The sequence below is a fragment of the Girardinichthys multiradiatus genome, chromosome 10 (assembly GCF_021462225.1).
Source record: "Girardinichthys multiradiatus isolate DD_20200921_A chromosome 10, DD_fGirMul_XY1, whole genome shotgun sequence".
Lineage (NCBI taxonomy): Eukaryota > Metazoa > Chordata > Actinopteri > Cyprinodontiformes > Goodeidae > Girardinichthys > Girardinichthys multiradiatus.
Genome location: NC_061803.1, coordinates 13,532,513 through 13,552,815, shown reverse-complemented (window position 1 = coordinate 13,552,815; position 20,303 = coordinate 13,532,513). Strand labels below are relative to the sequence as shown.

The window sequence follows — 20,303 nt, the reverse complement described above, 5'->3', positions numbered from 1 at the left end:
CTCAGCCTTTGTATTTGTTTCACCTGTTCCTTGTCACACCTGTTCCCTGTTTCTTTGATTACCTGCCTTTTGTTCCCCTCTCTGTGCTCTGTGTATATTAGTTGTTCTGTTTGCTTAGTTCCTCGCTGGTTCCTTTTCTATGTCTATGCTTTGTCTATGCTTCGTTTTGCTACGTTTTGCCATAGTACCTGGAGTGTGGAATAAACTATGATGCGGCTACCGAGCTCTTGTCTGCACTTTGGTCCGACCCAAGATCCTTCCACGACAGATTTACTCTTCTACCTCCACTTTGCCCTGTAACACTGTAGATGAGCTGGTAGACAACTTTCATTCTAAAATCTCAGACATCATTGATTCAATTGCTCCAATTAAAGTGAAAGTCGTTTCTGGGAAGAAAATGTCTCCATGGAGAAGTGCTCCACCAGTCAGAAGTGAAAAAAAAGGATTGTCGAAAATCTGAACGCAGGTGGCGAAAGACTGGACTCCAGGTTCACTATATTATCTATAAAGAGAGACTATACAGATATAACCTACAACTGAAAAATGCAAGGGAATCTTTCTTTTCTGAGATCATCAGCAAAAACATTAACAATGCTCGTGCATTATTTGCCACGGTCGACAGGTTAACAAACCCTCCTGTAACTGTAGCATCTGAACTCCACTCTACCAGGGCCTGCAATGAATTTAATAAATTCTTTACTGAAAAAACCCAAAAGATCAAAGGGGCAGTCAGGACATCAACTCCATTACCAATGTTGTCTCCAACTAGAACTGATTTTGACAAAATTTCTCAATTTCACCAAATAAACTACAAAAACTTAGAAGAAATCGTACAGCAACTAAGCTCTTCTTTCTGCTGTCTCGATGTTTTACCCACAGCTTTCCTTAAGAAAGCTTTGCCTGTGATAACATCTAATTTAACTCATGTCCCTTTTGTCAAGTGTTTTCCCCCAGGCCCTGAAAACAGCAATTATCAAACCTCTACTGAAAAAGAGCAACTTGGACAAGCTGCTACTACAGAACTACAGGCCTATATCAAACCTCCCTTTCATCAGTAAGATCATTAAAAAAGCTGTGTTTTTGCAGTTAAACAACTTCCTAACAATGACCAACTGCTTCAATGTCTTCCAGTCAGGCTTCTGTGCTCACCACAGTACAGAGACTGCTCTTGTCAAGGTGTTCAATGACATTCGTATAAATGCAGACTGTGGAAGAACCTCAGTGCTGGTATTATTGGACCTTAGTGCAGCATTAGACACTGTTGATCCCTCCATTTTATTAGAGCGCCTGGAAAACTGGGTCGGCCTTTCTGGTACAGCACTCAGTTGGTTTAAATCCTACTTGAAGGACAGGGATGTCTTAGTAGTCAGTAGGTAACTTTACATCAGAGACGACAAAAATCACGTGGCGTTCCCCAATTGTCCATCTTAGGGCCCCTCCTATTCAATATCTACATGCTCCCCCTAACTCAGATTTTAATGAACAACAACGTAAGTTATCATAACTATGCAGACGACACACTCTTATACGTTACGATGTCACCAGGTGACTATGAACCCATTCAAGCGCTGGGTAAATGCTTAGAAGAAATCAATGCATGGATGGGCCAAAATTTTCTTCAGCTGAATCAAAGCAAAACTGAAGTAATAATCTTTGGACCAAAGGAAGAGCGGTTAAAAGTTAGCACACAGCTTCAGTTAATACATCTAGAAACCACCAGTCAGGCTGGAAACTTGGGTGTAGTGATGGACTCAGACCTGAACCTTCAGAGGCACATAAAGACAGTAACAAGGTCGGCCTTCTATCACCTAAAGAACATCTCCAGGATTAAAGGACTAATGTCTCAGCAGGACCTTGAAAAACTAGTTCATGTGTTCATCTTTAGTAGAAGTACTGCAACGGTGTCTTCACAGGTCTGCCTAAAAAGTCAATCAGACAGCTGCAGTTGATCCAGAACGCTGCTGCCCACATCCTCACTAGAACTAAGAAAGTGGAGTACATCACCCCGGTTCTAAAGTCCTTACACTGGCTCCCTGTAGCTCAGAGAATAGAGTTTAATATACTTCTGTTAGTCTATAAATCACTGAATGGCTTAGCACCAAAATACATTACAGACTTGTTGTCAGTGTATCAACCAGCCAGACCTCTCAGGTCATCTCGCTCAAATCTACTCTGCACACCCAGAACCAGAACCAAACATGGAGAAGCAGCTTTTAGTTCTTATGCTCCACTAACCTGGAATAAACTGCCAGAAAACTGTAAAAGCGCCGAAACCCTAAGTTGCTTTAAATCAGGATTAAAAACATATTTGTTTAGAGTGGCCTTTGACTGTGCCATCTAGGCATGATTAGTTGCGTTTTCAGTCCAATTTTCCTTTCATTTCTTGTCCATCATTCTATTCTCTTTATTTTATTTTACTTTTTTAAATTACCTCTGTTGTTTGATTTTATCATTTGATTTGTTTTTCTGTCTGTATCTGTGTTTATTTGCTTTGTGATTGTATTGTAATTGTATGTACAGCGCTTTGAGTGTCTCGTTGCTGAAAAGTGCTATATAAATACCTTACCTTACCTTACCTTAGAAGTATGCAAATGACGTTGATGCACTCCTGTTTTAAATAGTGCATGTTTTCTGGGATCAAAGGTGTGGAATTCAGTGTTCTGCTACATCAGCATGATCAAAGTTACTTTTGCCACATCATCATGGTCTCTTTTTTCATATTTAAGGATCATCTGACCATCTGGGAATTAAAATTTTATGCAATGAGTGCCACCAAGTGGTCAGATAATTATTAGACTCAGTGATGCCATCACCATGTCAGTTACACTTTCAGTTTCAAACATCAAGCATCCTAAGCTGAGTGTAGCATCTTTATAGCGTAAAGTAACATTAAATAATGTTATTATTGGGTCCTGTGTTATTTGAGTCATAGTTGTCAGTTCGGTAGCATTGGCTCTCGTATATACAGGTATCAGGTATATCTTTGGTATACAGGCCGTGTTTTAGCTGCAATAATCTGGAATTTCTTGACTTATAAAATAAAATTGGTGCAGACTGGTTTAGCGGGTGATCAAATTGTGTATTGGAAAGACTCAAATGTGTTGTAAAGAGATACTGGTCTTCAGGGATCTGTTGTCCAAGGAGTGAGTCCTACAACTATGAAATTTAGCTGGAAATTTAATGATCAGCTTTTACTTGCGTGGATGCAGAGTCATTCGTTAATGGTGTGAATAGTGATGGAATGAGTACACAACCTTGAGGGGTCAGATTACTCAGAGTTGGAGATGTTTTTTTTCTGATGCAGACTGGGTTTCAGGAAGGAAGTTCTGAAGCCAAGGACAAGTGGCAGTGTTCAGAACAAGTAGAAGTTTCTTTTTTAGTCTCTAAAGTATTCTAGGACTTAGGTAATAATTTATGTATTTTCTAATTTCTACAATTAAGATATTTTACCCATTAAAAGTGAAATATTCTGAATATCGGATGGTAAACTTTTTAAAGAGAAAAGACCCTGTACATTAAACTCTTTTTTTATTGTACTTATTCTGTTAGTCATTGTCTGAGTTTCAAGGTTTAACTTGTTACCCCTTTGGGAGGTCCTGAACTGGTGGAGACATTCTTTTTGGAAGTAACATGCAGTGACAGGTCAGAGCATGTCTGTAAACATTGCCCCTCTGAACTGATGCTGGAGGATGATACAGCCTTAGTGGGTGAAGGGTTGTGTTGACACCAACTGCCCTGAAAGCTTATCTCTATAAATGAATTTGCTTTAGTCACACAGAGATCTCTGTATGATGTTCTAACCATATTTACCACAACTCTGTAGAGATGAAAATGTCAAAGAGACACGTGTTTGTATATGTGTATGTATGTAAGTATGTATGTTTGTGTATATGTTGATGTATGTATGTGTCATCCAATTTTTTGGCTGCATGGGAAAAAAGTATAATGCAATTACTTTTAAAACAACATGTCTTTTTAGTTAATCTGCCTTTTTTTCTAACTTCCTGTTGGGGCTAGCTGTGCTGCAGTAAGTAGATATTAGGTTTGTGCCTCTTAGTTGTATCAAGGTGTACCAAGCTTTCAAAACAGTGGTGTTCAAACTTCATGCCGAGTGAGCCAATTTTGTGAAGTTGAAAATTAAAACACAATAAAAAAAAAAAATCCAAATTAGTACAAAATAATTTGGTTAACTTTTCTTGATTTTTAACTTCTCACCGATACACAAAGCTTGATGAAAGACAGGACATATACTTTCCCCTCTCATACAAGAAAGGCTGCTTCTGCTGTTTGGAAATACTTCCAGTTGCAAGAAAACAGAAACATTTATGGTGTGGAGCCTAAAGGAGCATCACCCATTTCTCTTTAATGCTGATCTAAACCTAAAACAGCAAGCTACAAGCAGCATGTCTGTTAAGTAGCCAACTGCAGACTGGCTATCCAGATAGCCCGACTAGCAAAAATCAGCTTGCTATATTCACAGTATTACTCTACAAAAAGCAGAACAGTAAAAATTTATATACTGCACAATAAGCACTTGAAAACTACTACTGCATTTAGGCAGTGTTTATTCTATATTTTTTTAGTTTATGCAACACAATCAAAATAACAATGCAAAGGTTTAAATAAAAATTGTATGATTAATCATCAATAGGTTATTGTTAGACATGGGCCTGTATGCAGTTTTCACTACATGATAACCTTGACTAAAATTAGGGCTTAGATAAGAAAATGTTTATATGATAAATTTTTTACTGCCTGATTGGTGGCAATAATGCACCTAAAGACTGTTTTTAGAGGCAAAGTAGATAAACAACATCCATTGAATAATGCACATTTAAGCCCAAAATTGTTCATACCCCTGACAGATTTAGATTTTAAATTCTTATTCAATCACATGATTTGTTTGTTAGGGAATAAGACATGCGTCTCTCAAAAGATAATAAAACAATATAAATTAATTTATGTTTTTATTTAGATTAAAATAAAAAGAATGTCAAATTATTCTTTCTCTTCCCAACAAAAAATAAAAAAATATTTATTGGCATTTGAGAAATCAAACCGTCCTTATAATTGATGTCTAGTTTTATTTTATTTTTTTCTTTTAGCATTTTTCCATGCCTAGGTAAATGATATTAGCAGGTCTAAGAACAAATGTTGCTTTTCTATTTTAAATGACAGAAATTAAATTGTGTTATTCATTTTTATGGAAATATCATGAAACCATACTCAATTTTATCATACTACTATCACAGCCCATTGCTAGTATAGATCTGGTTTCAGCTGTGTTATTTTTATGTAATCCTCAATAATGGTGTTACAAGAAAAAAAAACATTATCTCCACTTTTAAATAAATACATTGTTTTTTGCTGTTGCTCAGAGAAATATCAAAATGCGGGTGCTGTTACTTTTTGTTTTTATGACAAGGCCATCCCAAAACGGCATCTTTTCTGTTCAAATTTGACCTTTTAATATAAAGTGTATAAACCCTTGGCCTTGGTGGGTTTTTCAGAGTATCGTCCATTTTTCCTAAATCACCTGGGATCCATTTGGTTGTAGTATTGAAAACAAGCCCTTAACTGAGCTTTGGGTCTTTTTCAAGTGTTCTGTATATTTTTTTAAATCAAGTCTTGGAATTATTTTGTGGATTTGAGCTTATTTTACACAAACTGAACATAACTTTATTTTGAAATCAAAGTTGTATTTTGTACTCTGCAGTTGTTGTGTAGCAGTTTTTTTGTTTTAATGCTGTTGCGCTTGACGCTGTAGCACATCGGGTCATATTATAGAAAGGTTCTTCTATTATTCAATAGTTCCATAGATCAGACTCCCTCCCCTCTATCGGACCTCATATCATTTATTTATAAACTCTGAGAATGTATCTGATTTCAAGTACTCCCACGCAAATGCTTTCCAGAAAATGAGGAATAAATTCAAAACAAAATTACAGAGGATTAATGATGTGATCTTGATTTTTGATTTTGTTCCCTTTCCCCTTGATCCTGCCAGAGTTAGCTTTTTGCCCTGGTGAGACTATCATGGTAATCCTCAAGCATGACATCTCCTTTAACAGGATGTCGTGAAGCAAATGCTGACTGCATGTTTTCCCTGAGTTCCTGTGGGGGCGAGCAGTCGAAGGTGGGGAGGGCTGTGGGAGATGTGTCCATTAGTTAACCGGAGCAGCCTAGAAAAGAGAAACAGGAAGGAGAGATAAACACACTTGTCTTTCTTTAGCTCAGCCTGACAAGCCGGTCACCATCGCAACCAAGGGGCATGCATCACATTGCTGAAGTAAAAACCTTGAAACTCAGAAAACAGCTAAGTTGCAGAAAAAGAAGGTGCAAAAGCACGTAGCTCTGAGTTTCTGCTGTGATATTTAAGAAAAAAGGTAATTACTGCAATTTTCATACAGCTGTACGTGAGGCTCCCAGATACGTCTGGGGGCTGTTTGGCCTTCCCAGGTAGATAAATTGTGCTCCGTGTCCCCATTGTGTCGCCCTCCCTCCTCATTTTCTTACTCTTACCCTCCTTTTTTGCTCCCCTATGGTTCAACAAAGAATTTATTTATTAGGTGGTACCAAATTGCAACCTCTACTGGTGCTAAATTTACCATGTGTGTACCAATATCTTATTGTAATAATGGACTAAAAAACTGAGAAAACAATTATGGATTACAATAAATATGCATGGTAAATAGAGAAGAGGAGGCCTTATATTAAATTATGTTTCAAATCTGGCAGGTTTATTAACCAGAGGAGCTCCCTTTTTCAGATGGTTTTGATGGTATCTAAGACTGCCTGGTTCGGCAAATGTTTCTTTTAGAACTTGATTTGGAGGACTGATTTATATTTTATGCACTCTGCAAACTGTTACCCCTTCCAAAGTTATCACATTTTCTTAATTTCTCACTCTTCATCTTGTACTGCAGCTACTTTTGGCTTATATTTGCTTTATTATAAATGTACTGTGGCTCTCACAAAAATGATAGATGTTTATGATGAGACCATATTAAATTTCTTCAAAACGTTTTCCAGCTTTGATGTGACATATGTTCTACACAACTCAAGTAAAACAAGCAAATCTTTTAGGGAGAAAATGGTGATAAAATAAGGAGTGATAATTTGGTTCCACACATGTTCAATCCCATAAACTAATGCCCTGTTGGCACTCAGCCCTCATCAGTACAAACCTATCATAAAATATAGTGAATTTATTAAACCAGAACTAAGCTATAGCTACATCTTTAGCTAAAGCCATATTTTGTAGACTGTTAAGTTATAGTGGATCAAAATGATCTCAGAGTGCAAATGTGTCGGTCAAGAAAAGGGACCAAAAGCATATAGGCGATTCATTTTACGAGTTGTAGTTGAATGTGCCATAGAAGCGCACCTGTTGGGTAAAACCAGTCCAGTCAAAAGGGATCCCTCTTGATGCAGTATGGATGTGTTGTCCCATGTTTCCTGCTATGAAGACTTACAGATTTGGAGAACTTCTGCGAATTTTACCTAGTGAAGCTGCAGTTTGCTGAGAGAAAGAAAGGGTGTAAGGTGGTTCTGTAGAGTATTAGTGCCATCAGAGTTAGATTGTTTCCCTCTAACATGTATTTGTTTGTTTATTTGTTTAGTTGAATTGTGAAGCATAAATATCACATTAAAGGTGGAAAACGTTTTAAATTTTTTGCATCACAAATACCTTTTTGATCACGGGTGTGTAGATTCTCTGTAGCTTAAAGCGTCTGCTTTTTTGTAAATTGCACAATTTCTCCTTTTCTTGGTTCCTCTCTTTAAAGAAACTGTCTTTTCACTGTCTGCTCTTCTGCTTTTTACATCCTGCCTCCTCCTCCTTCTAAGAAAGGAACTATATCATACCTTGCTCCATCCTCCAGCGTCTGTTCATCTGTTGTCCTCTTATCTGGCTAACATGTGCACCATCCTCCTTACTCTCTTAAAGGAGGCGAGCATCTCTTAAAGGCATCCAGTGCTGTTCTTGGAGAACCCGTGCTGACTCATACCAGATTAACCGACTGAGACCCACTACTGGATACAGGGGTCATCACTCTTAAACCTCCAGCTTCTGGATATCTTCGCGCTGAAGAAAAAGAGAGCAAGAAAAAGAGATCCCTGGATTGGATAAGAACCATGGGAACAGCTACTATGGATCTGAGAGTTAGCATACTCTGAATCAACTCTCATTCAGGTAATGCAGAACTTTCTACTTGCCTAACAATTGATACAAATTTTAATTGTAATTGTTCAAAATCAGCCTTCATGGATCTTCTTGAGAATTTCACTCGGTTTAGTGAGTGTTACAAGGCAGCTGCTTTGCTCTGTGCTGAGAGTTTGAATAAAAAGTTGACGACTTGGTTTCCTTCAAATCGACTTCCTCCTTTTTTGATATTTATAGCTATGGCCCGTGGACTGAGCCGGCTGGTAAAGAAGAATGTAAAATAGGAAGTGGGGCAGAGTAGTGAAACACTAATGACAATCAGATCCACACAACATAGTGCTCTTTGTAGAAATCATGTACATAATACATTATTTGGTATTGTAACAATCCATCCGTATGTTCATTAATACATATGTTCATCTTAGAGTCAGTTTAATTACAGTCTGGGTTTTTACAGGTATTCACATCCTGACCCACTTAGAAATATGCCCTGAAGCCATTGGTAACTTATGCATTTATGCTTTAAAAATGGTCCAAAATGGACTGGGATTTTTTAAAATGGACTGCATGGTGGTGCAGTTGGTAGCACTGTTGCCTTGCAGCAAGAAGGTCCTGAGTTCGATTCCCGGCCGGGGGTCTTTCTGCATGGAGTTTGCATGTTCTCCCTGTGCATGTGTGGGTTTTCACCGGGTACTCCGGCTTCCTCCCACAGTCCAAAGACAGGCCTGTTAGGTTAATTGATCACTCTAAATTGCCCTTAGGTGTATGACTGAGTGTGTGCATGGTTGTTTGTGTGTTGCCCTGCGATGGACTGGCGACCTGTCCAGGGTGTACCCTGCCTCTCGCCCATAGACTGCTGGAGATAGGCACCAGTTTCCCCGCGACCCACTATGGAATAAGTGGTAGAAAATGACTGACTGAGTCTAAGTAGTTTCTTGGGCTTAAAAAACAACATTGATTGTTCTAAACATCAGTTACTCTACTTTGTACAGTTATGTGGTGACTTACGAACCTCAGATTTTTGTCCAGAAAGGTTTGTTGTGACTTCTAAGGTGCTGCATGGTATTAATCAAGGTTACTGGGGCTGGAGTCTGACTGTACAGATGTCGACTGCTGGGATGAGCCTGCAGTTTAGACTGCCTGTGTCCACTAATACCTTTTGTTTTTTTGTCCGAACAATTGAACTAAAACCTAAAGATTTCAGGGTGTGGAGACTATTTAGATGCTGTAATCAGAAAAGTCTTATGTACAGCATATTTTCTAACTTAAACCAGGTCTCAAATGAAACCATTATACAAAGTCATTGCTCGGCAGTGATACTTAAGGGAGCCTCTTGACATTGCTCAATTGTGTTTTCGTACTCCTACTCGTCGTCTTCTGCTTCATCCGGGACTGGGTCGCAGGGGCAGCAGACTCAGTAGAGACACCCAGACTTCCCTCTACCCAGACACCTCCTCCAGCTCCTCCGGGGGGAGCCCAAGGCGCTCCCAGGCCAACCGAGAGACATAATCACTCCAGTGTGTCCTGGGCCGTCCCCTGGGCCTCCTCCCGGTGGGACGTGCCTGGAACACCTCCCGTGGGAGGCGTCCAGAAGGCATCCGGTATAGATGCCTGAGCCACTTCAACTGGCTCCTCTCAATGTGGAGGAGCAGCGGCTCTACTCAGAGCCTCTCCCGGATGGCCGAGCTCCTCACCCTATCTCTAAGGGAGTGCCCGGCCACCCTACGGACGAAGCTTATTTCAGCCACTTGTATCCGGGATCTTGTTCTTTCAGTCATGATCCAAAGGTTATGGGCATAGGTGAGGGTAGGAACGTAGAACAAACGGTAAATCGAGAGCTTCGCTTTTTGGCTCATCTCTCTCTTCACCACAACGGACTGGCACAGCGTCCCCATTACTGCAGCAGCTGCACCGATCTGTCTGTCGATCTCAGGCTCCATTCTCCCCTCACTCATGAACAAGACCCCAAAATACTCTAACTCCTCCACTTGAGGCAGGAACTCCCCTCCAACCTGAAGAGGACAAGCCACCCTTTTCCTGTCGAGAACCATGGCCCGGACTTGGAGGAGCTTATCTTCATCCCAGCTGCTTTAAACACTGGTGCGAATCACCCCAGGGCATGCTGTAGGTCTTGGCTAGAGGGGGCCAGCAAGACCACATCATCTGCAAAAAGAAGAGATGAAATCCACTGGTCCCCAAACCAGACCCCCTCCGGCCTTTGGCTGCACCTAGAAATCCTGTCCATAAAAGTTATGAACAGGACTGGTGACGAAGAGCAGCCCTGCCGGAGTCCAAAATGCACTGGGAACAGGTCCATAATAATGGGCCCCCAACTACGTACTCCTGGAGCACCCCCCCACAGGGCACCACGAGGGACACAGTCGAATGCCTTCTCCAGGTCCACAAAACACATGTGGACCAGTTGGGCAAACTCCATGAACCCTCGAGTACCCTGCAGAGGGTATAGAGCTGGCCCAGTGTTCCACGGCCGGGAGGAAAACCAACCTGCTCCTCCTGAAGCCTGAGGTTCGACTATCGGCCAGACTCTCCTCTCCAATACCCAGGCATAGATCTTACCAGGGAGGCTGAGGAGTGTGATCCCCCTATAGTTGGAACACACCCTCCAGACACCCTTCTTATGAAGGAGGCCCACCACCCCGGTCTGCCAGTCCAGAGGCACTGTCCTCGACTGCCACGCAATGTTGAAGAATCATGTCAAGCATGATAGCCACACAACATCCAGAGACTTGAGGTACTCAGGGCGGATCTCATCCACCCCCGAAGCCATGATTGGCAGGCCATTCCTCCCGATCACACCTCTCCAGGTGTCACTGTCGGCTAATCTGGGGGGCAACAAGCAAACCCACTCCAGCTCGCCGCCTCTCCCCACGGCCACTCCAGAGTAGAAGAGAGTCCAACCTCTCTCAAGGAGCTGGGTTCCAGAGCCCACGCTGTGCGTGGAGGTGAGCCTGACTATTTCTTGTTAATATCTCTGGACCTCCCACACAAGCTCCATTCCATGTCCTTAGAGCCAGCCTAAGCAGCCTAAGCATCCGGAGATCGGGTTGTCGAGGTCTCCACCTTCGTCCGCTGCCCCATCCTCTTTGCACCGGTCCCTCATTGTTCCCCCTGCAGGTGGTGGGTCCACTGGGGTATGGCCTTGCATCTCTCGTTCAGGCTCTCTCGTCCAGTGATGCTGGTCTCCTTTTTCAGCTTGACTTGCTGTCTACTCACGCTGCCAAAGGTTCCTGCACCCTCATCTGTTAGGACCGCAACTTTTAAAATAATAATTCGCCTATTAAAATTAGGGATGGGTACCTTTCACCTCTGAACCGATACTTTACCGATACCCGGTACCTGGGAATCGATACCGTTGAACCGTACTGAACGGTACCAATTTTTGGTACTTTTGTGTGTGTTTTTGTGGTAATAAATGTCAAATGTAATTAACGTTACAAAATACAAGGAACCGTGCTGATAATAATTAATGCAAGTTAAAATGTCCTGCTAATGTCATGTCATTAGAATTACTTACCAGGAGCAAACGAAGATGCTGATGCGGCTGCCTTACTTGCATCGCCGCTGTTGCCTGCAGACAAGTCGCTCGTGGATGCAGGCGCGCTAACAGTGCTGAGTGGAGGAGCTGCAGCCGTAGATCTGAGGCTCTTGAAAATTGTGCATTTGTCAGCTTTGATAAAAAATCTTGTGCTTAACCAGGTCCTTCCTCAGGTTAGAAGTATTCCCTGTGCTGACCTTGTACTTCGTGTTGTAAATATTGCAGCGAGCGTAATTTGCATCGCACTTTGAAAAATGGAGTCAAACTTTCAAGTGCTTTCTCTCAGCCATGCTTACTTTTTGACTGTAGCAGCGACTGTTGACATCATTACGCTCTTGTGCGTGGAATGCTGTGTTCATGTCCGGCATGGAAAATTACCCACTCTTCCACTTCCTTAGTGTCACTATGATGTGCTGAGGTACCGAAACATGGTACTGTTTGATGTTACGTTAGTCCGTACTCAGTTGTACCGAAGGAATTCGGTCGGTACCTCTAAAATCACCAAATTTCGTACCCATCCGTAATTGAAATGTTATTTTGGAGCACTGCATTAAAGTATAAATTTGAATCATAAACCTAAGATATAAACTCTTTCACTTTTACTCCAAGTGACTTAATTAATAAAAAAAACTTGTGAGTCTTTAAAATTGTTAGTTACGAGCATGTAGTGTTGCTCATCATTTTTTAAAATCCCCTTCCTTAGTGTGCAATTAAAATATTTTGTCTCCATCAAGCTGCTTAGTGATGAGGGAAGATGTATGACCATGAAACAAGGACTAAAGAAATTTGTAGATGGAAGCATAGAAAACAAAAGCAATATATGCACTATATGGAAAGAAGGAATATACCCTGTTTTGTGAGAAAATGTGTGGACAAGTCATCGGGCTCTGTCTGCATCCAGCATATCCAGTTTGTTCATCTAGACTGTGTAGCTGCCTTTTGCTCCCACTTCCCTTCTGGAGCGGAGCAGCACAGGAAGGCCGGCTGCAGAGGAAAGGTAACGGGAAACGGTCTTCGTCAAACAACAGATGGAGGACATCATGTGCTTACACGGCAGAAACGTGCACATAAATAAAAAAGAGCGAGCAGGTGGTCAATCTTTTTGGTACAGTAGATTTTATGGGGAGTGTGACCCGGATCATACCTTGCAAATTTCAGCTGTAGGGAATCTTGAACTTTAATAAAGAAAGATTAAAAATATTTTGGCATACATATTTTTCTGTAATGCAGCAACACTTTTACTTGTTTAGAGGTTCTTTTGATACTTCCTTGCATTGATTCTTAAAATTGATATAGCGTCCACTGCAACTTAATAGGTGAAAAATGTTTACTGAGCTCTAAGGATTTTTTTTAAATTGTTGCTGCACAGATTTCAGTCTCACCTTCATAGCAGTCATCTGTTTGAACAACTTCTGTCTTGTTTTCAGCCTGCCCCTCCTGGTCAAAGTGTCAAACCAATGGTACCAACAATACTTGAGGCCCATGATTTGGGCTTTGGCTTTAAACCAGTCTGTCATAATACTCAGAGATTACAATCTGTACATTTCACAATCAGTTCGTAAAGTTTAAAATTTCAGATCACAAGCTTTCCTGATTGTCAGCGGTGTTCTACAGGGCTTTGCTTTTAGGCAACCTTCTGTTTTCCATCGTCTACCTCTAGGTCACATTTTCAGAAAACATGGCATAGATTTTCATTCTATGCTGATGACTACCAGACTTATCTGTCAAAAAAGCCTTGCAAAAGCTGTGCAATTAATCAAAGTGGTTGTTCAATTTTGATTTTGACATTATCCTAAAACAACAGTCGCTTTAAAAATGTATTATTTTGGCAAATTCCACTTTGCATTTATGTTCTTATCTTGTAATTTGATTTATGCATAGTTTGTACAAAACAACCCGTGGTTGTGACTTGCATTCATAGAAACTGTTTAAATACATATTGTAGGGCCTTTCAGTGACTAACTAAAATGGGAGCAAATGTAATAACTTAGTCTTGTTCTTAGTTGTGAGAAATACAAATTTTCTTGTTTTTATAATCAGCTTCATACGGAGCCTGGCAAGTATCAGCGGGAAAAAAGAAAACAACTGTTTAGAGTTTGGACGCATGGCCCACACCTGCGAGGTAAATTCAGTGAATCTGTTGTCATATATGAACTTCAAGCACTGCCATGTTTTATTCAGCACACTTCACAGCTTGCAATATGTCTTTATTTTTGTTACACTATGGCGTCCGAACACATCCAATCTCGTAACAGATATCACTGAGTAATCTGCGCGCATGGATTGCAAAAGGGAGCACACAGATTATCAAACCGTGCAGGTGGATTGCAGAAACTGAGAGCACAGTATAGTAAAGCATGAGCACTGATTTCAGCCAGCTTTGCTTTTGTTTTACCCGCTGACACTTTCTGGACTCCGTAGTTTCAGAATGTTGCTTTTCTTTTGATATTTTAATGTTTGTTTGTTTTTTTGTTATGACTTATTTCCAATTTAGATTTGTTTTAATCAAGCATGCGTACTCTGAAATAAACAACACATTCATATTCTTAATGCAGTATCTTAACAAGATATTTAGGCTGACATTTGGCTTTCTAGTATTTTTCTGTGATTTGTAGACTTTATATGAGGACTTTGTTTGAATTTGTAATTGATTGTGTGGGATATGTAAATGATCTTCAGAATAGCTCTGTCTAAATGTGGATGGAACATCTAACTCTAAAACTAGTTTACTGATAGACTTAACACTGACTGGTGTCTAACTAAGGTCTATCTAACTTTGATATTAGGTCTAATGCCAAGTGGTAACTTTGCTTTCTTTTGAAGCATTGGCAAGGTTTTGTTTCCATAGCTGATTATGTAAGGTACTGTATTAAAATGGCTTTCATACCATTCCCTAATCTACTTTCATCTAGCGTCATCTGTCAGGCTGATTATATATTTTATTTTTTTTGCATGTGGAGTGAGAGGGGTTTTCTTTTCATTCATGTAACACGCCTGCTTAGCAGGGAAGACAGTGAGATTCTTTGTGGTGCCCCTGGTCTCACTGAATGACTCATGTTCCAATTGAAGTCAGACAAAGCCCTAACTACAGGGTTACACAATATTAATCAACAAAGTGCAGCTCATAATGTGCTCCAAAAGAGGACTGTGAAAATGTGTGCTAAGTTGAGGTTCGCGGCCTGGATTTGTGTAACATAATTACTGTGCTTTCACTTCCACTTTCTCCTACAAGGAATGCTTGTGACTGTTGCTGCACCTCCTTGGATCTGAACCATGGTGCAGAAGTAGTTGTTTTTGTTTTTTGATTGTTTCTCCAACCTCCTGTTGCCTCGACTGTGATAAGGAAGTATAAAGGAGCTGTTATTCCTGAAGATGAATAAGCGCTTCTGTGAAGGGCCGGTTTTGCTATGGCAACTGGAGCCGTTCAGCAGTGAAGTCCTGCTTTTCCTGCAGTCTGGGGGCGCATCATGAACCAGAAGACCCACTCCTCAGGGTAACGGGTTTTATAGTTTGTCTGCATGAAGCAGACCTGTCTGCAGAGCTGCAGAGGCAGGCTTCTTATTCTCACAGCATGGCCTCTTATCCATTCTGCTCTCTTTTCCTCCCCCAGAATCAAGTGGCTTTTTGTTCTCCCACAGCGGTGCTTATCACTCATTTCACCACGGCTGCCATCCCCTCCCCTTCTCTTTGGGAATGAAAGGATATTTTGGGTGATATATCTTGTCCTTCTCCCGCAGATCCCACAACACTTTGTTTTCCCCCCAGAGTCAGGTCTTTTTAACCCTCGCTTTAGTGCTGACGCAAAGTCGATTTCATGCCAATAGTAGAAAAAAAAGTGTGGATTGTCATAATGACAGGCACTGACACCGCAGTTAATTTAAATTCACCTGACTGAAGTGGGTTTGTTTGTCCCACAGGATTTTTCCATTGCCTGTTATTTCTGTGCTTGGTAAATTTAAGGAAGAGCCGTGCATACTCCAGGGAGACAGTGCGGTCGTATATGTTACATTCAGAGAGCATCTCAGTTAGCTGTTGTAATGCAAACTTTACAGTATTTTCTGATCTTTTTTTTTTTTTACTGACCATAAAATATATTCAGAGAAATGTTTATGAGCATTTGAAGAGATGGTGAGACTAATATGTTGTATTATTTTAGACATGCAGTTATGTGTTGGCTGTAGGGCAGTTGCTTAGGCTTATAATAAGAGAGAATGTGGCTCCTGGATAGTTAGCACTGCATGAAACAAAAACACTAAGGACAAACTAAATCAATATCTGCAGGATGGTAGTGTTACAGAGAGCCTAATGGGGCTTTCTAGTTAACAAGTTCTACCTGTTGTATCTTTGCAAAAGTCTAGTTAACAAGTTCTACCTGTTGTATCTTTGCAAAAGTGCTATTTTAACATACTAAACAATTGGCTTTGGTCATTGTAATATTCATCAATAATATACCAATGCTATGTTTTCTATGGTGCAGTCCTGGTAAGAAAGACTATGGTGTAAGGTATTGAGAGAGGATTTTGAATTTCTGAATGAGTGTAGTAGGAAATGCTTTTATTTTGAAAAGACAGAAGTGTCTTTGTAATGACCTTAGCTCAACAGCTAGAGAATAACTTGACAAAGTCAAGTTTATTTGGGTGTGGGATCACCTGAAGCTTTATTACAGAGTTGAGTCTGAGAGATTGAACCCCTTGCAGCTGGAAAGCTCCCTCTGTCTGACTGTCATCACAATCTAATCCATCTGAGCTGCATTCCTCAGAGAAAATGCTGTAAATGTCAAATGCCATAACACACCACAGTATGTCTTCAAAGTGAAGTCTATGCTATCTAATGGGTCTGCAACCTGTGGCTCCGGAGCTACATGTTGCTTTTAATGGCCTCCATAGTGGCTCTTAAAAGCTCTGGCCAAGAATGTAAACAAACTGAGCAATGTTTTCAAATATAAAGCTAATTAAAATACCTCTTTTGGCAGTTCTCTGTGTTTTGAGGCAGTCTCTGCATCAAATTAATTCAACAGAACTAAAATGGCAGTGCAATGAATTGTTTTTGTTTTTTCCTCATGTTTTAATTAGGTCAAAAACATTATATATTCCAAAAAAAGGATACTTTTTTTCTTTATTCTAAAATCTACAAGTAGGAATAAAATTGCTGTTCCTCAATTTCATCATAGATCAAACAATTTTCCCATGGTAGGTATTTAGAACCAACTGATACATTGTGCTTTTTAAAAGGGGAGTGGGTTTGGACAAAATTAATCTGAAAAGGCAAATAGAAAAGACTCTTTGGGTGGTAAAGGTTATGACCTTTGGGCTAGTTGCTGTCAGAATGTGGTTTTATCAGATGAAATTAGTCCACGTAATTAATATGGGTTGTTGTATCTGTGTTTCAGACTATTATTTTGAAATAAGAAAGGGAATACTTTCTGCTTTGCCCGGTTGTGTTTATAGAAACGGGGTCAAAAACTGCTTAGGTACGTCCAGCTGGATGACAATAAGGATTGAAGAAGCCACCAGCCTTTTAAAAGTATTCATATTTTGGCATATTCTGTTTTGAAAACTTGCCCTCGTATGTACTATCTCCTGTCTGATGGGTGTTTGCACACCTCCCAAAGGCTGAAGCCGTGTGCTTAGGGCGCTCATGTTTTGAAAAGTGCAATGATGGTTAAAAAAGGAGCTGAGTAGCGGCAGTAGCTCTGGAGGGGATTAATTGACACATGGTCAGTGTGAAATGTCCCATCATAGACGGAACCATTTCAGACCCAAAAGCTTGGGAACTGCAAAGGTACAAAATGGTCAAGTGACTAAAATGATAAGCACCAACTGCTGGAGTAACGTTCAGGAAACCAAAAAGGGAGGAGTCGATTAATTTATGTGGAAACATTTCGAATTTAAGGACACAAATACATGATGTGCAAAACCTGCTGCTTGGTGGTGTCTGCAGAACCTATTAACACAACAAATCTGTGGAACCACCTAACCTTAAAAATGGAGTCATCTATGAACAGCTGAAAGTGGAGACTGACATTTTTGTATGTATTTTGATTATATTTAAATACATACATTTCTTCAAATATCCCTATTTAGCACTAGGGCCACCTTGCTGACACACTTTAGGGGTTTCTATGAATGTTCATCCTCTTTTAGTCCCACCACTCTCAACATGTTCATCCAGTATCTGCTCACAGCGAAGCAGAGCCAACCACAATGTAATGTGCCGGACGACAATGAGAAGTGTCACAGGGCAGGCATCGTCATTGTAAACAAAGCTGTCACGCATTAGCCCAGCTATCGATGGCTCTGAAACTAGCTCATAATTGCTCTGCCTCAGAATATTTGAAAAAGAGATGAGGTAAACCCCAGAAGTGTCGGGAGGAAGATGGATGGGAGGACATGAAACCCTCACAGGACAGAGGCTCTTTGATTTTTCCCTCACACTAATACGTTGGTTTTGCATGATTATTTCACGCAGAACTTCTCGCCTTGTCTGATGTGTCCATATTTATGCAAAAACAGACCAAATTAGACAAAATCAGCTTTTTGCCTTTTTATGCGCCAAACTGGAGCTGCGGTTTTCATGCCTCATTGGTGTGTAGTGTGGCTGTATCTTCTTTATACCATTAAAAACTAAATGTTAATAAAAGCTGCTTAAAATGTCATGAGAAATACGAATAATCATGTGTCATTTTGTACTCTATTTTAACTAATACGCTGCAGATAAATGTTCTGCTCTAATGACTTTCAGGGTTAGACAGAAGCCGCCACTTTTCAGTCAAAGTGATGTTACAGCAGCCTTGCAGCAAACTGAGATTTATTTTTTATATTTTGTTCTGTAAATACTTCTCTACTCCTCTGCATTTATATGCAATAGCAGCCCACAGAATATAAGCACAATTTTATTTCTGGCTTTGATCTCCAGGGAAGATGCTTTATTTGTTCACACAAAGGTGGAGGGCTGACACTGTGGAGCGTTACTAGCTGGTCTCTGAGGTCATTACCATTGCCACAGCATCTTAGCGCCCTGGGAAGGAGGCAAGAATTGATTAATGACAATGCTGGTAGCACAGGACTGGGGGAACAGCAAGGGAGCAGTTCTGCAGTTGTGGAGAAATGCTGAGCTGGTTAGTTTGAAACATTGCAAAGCATGACACACTATGTCTGATATAAATGGCAGGTGTAAGCTTTGGACTAGAACTGAAGTAGCAGATTGTTTAATGATCTGGTGAAATTGATAGATTTGCACAGTTCAGCCAGTGTGTAACTTTAAGCATGTCTGGCTAGAATTATGCTCATTGCTTTAAAATATAACCACCCCCAAAAGGTATACATTATTTCTCATGTTTACTCTAAATGTTATTTTAACACCAGAGTTAAGAACAAATTGATTTGGATTGGAGAAGTTAGGGTGAAGGATGTAGGGTGTTGTTGAGGGTCACCAAAAACATCAATAATGCTCCTGCCTTATTTAACACGGTCGACAGGTTAACAAACCCTCCTGTAACTGTAGCATCTGAACTCCACTCTACCAGGGCCTGCAATGAATTTGCTAAATTCTTTACTGAAAAAACCCAAAAGATCAGAGGGGCAGTCAGCACATCCATATCCAGTAGAAACGTTGTCTCCAACTAGAACTGATTTTGACAAAATTTCCCAATTTCACCAAATAAACTACAAAAACTTAGAAGAAATTGTACAGCCACTAAGCTCTTCTTCCTGCTGTCTCGATGTTTTACCCACAGCTTTCCTTAAGAAAGCTTTGCCTCTCATAACGTCTGATTTAACTCAAATAATAAACATGTCCCTTTTGTCAGGTGTTTTCCCCCAGGCCCTAAAAACTGCAATTATCAAACTGCTATTGAAAAAGAGCAACTTGGACAAGCTGCTACTGCAGAACTACAGGCCTATCTTAAACCTCCCCTTCATCAGTAAGATCATTAAAAAAGCTGTTTTTCAGCAGTTAAACAACTTCCTAACAAAGACCAGCCACTTCAATGTCTTCCGTGCTCACCACAGTACAGAGGCTGCCCTTGTCATGGTGTTCAATGACATTCGTATAAATGCAGACTGTGGAAGAACCACAGTGCTGGTATTATTGGACCTTAGTGTGGCATTCGACATTGTTGCTCACTCTATTTCATTAGAGCGCCTGGAAACTGGGTCGGCCTTTCTGGAACAGCACTTGATTGCTTTAAATCCTACTTGAAGGACAAGGATTTTTTTGTGTCAGTAGGTAACTTTACATCAGAGACCACAAAAATCACATGTGGCATTCCCCAAGGGTCCATCTTAGGGCCCCTCCTATTCAATATCTACATGCTCCCCCTAACTCAGATTTTAATAAACAACATAAGTTATCATAACTATGCAGACGACACACAGCTTTACATTACAATGTCACCAGGCACTATGAACCCATTCAAGCGCTTGGTAAATGCTTAGAAGAAATCAATGCATGGATGGGCCAAAATCTTTTTCAGCTGAATCAAAACAAAACTGAAGTAATAATTTTTTGGACCAAAGGAAGAGCGTTTAAAAGTTAGCACACAGCTTCAGTTAATACAGCTAGAAACCACCAGTCAGGCTCGAA

General features: G+C 40.5%; 1 protein-coding gene across 4 annotated transcripts in view; it reads left to right on the top strand.

The window, feature by feature from the left end:
* Positions 1 to 20,303, top strand: part of ptprea (protein tyrosine phosphatase receptor type Ea) — an 86,435-nt gene that overhangs the window by 37,804 nt on the left and 28,328 nt on the right. For 3 of the 4 annotated variants that reach the window (XM_047377168.1, XM_047377166.1, XM_047377167.1), the window contains exon 2: positions 7,949 to 8,194. The exons of the other annotated variant lie outside the window; for it this stretch is intronic. The gene's annotated coding sequence lies outside the window, so the exon portion shown is untranslated. The remainder of the gene's footprint in view (positions 1 to 7,948; positions 8,195 to 20,303) is intronic. 4 annotated transcript variants of the gene reach the window in all.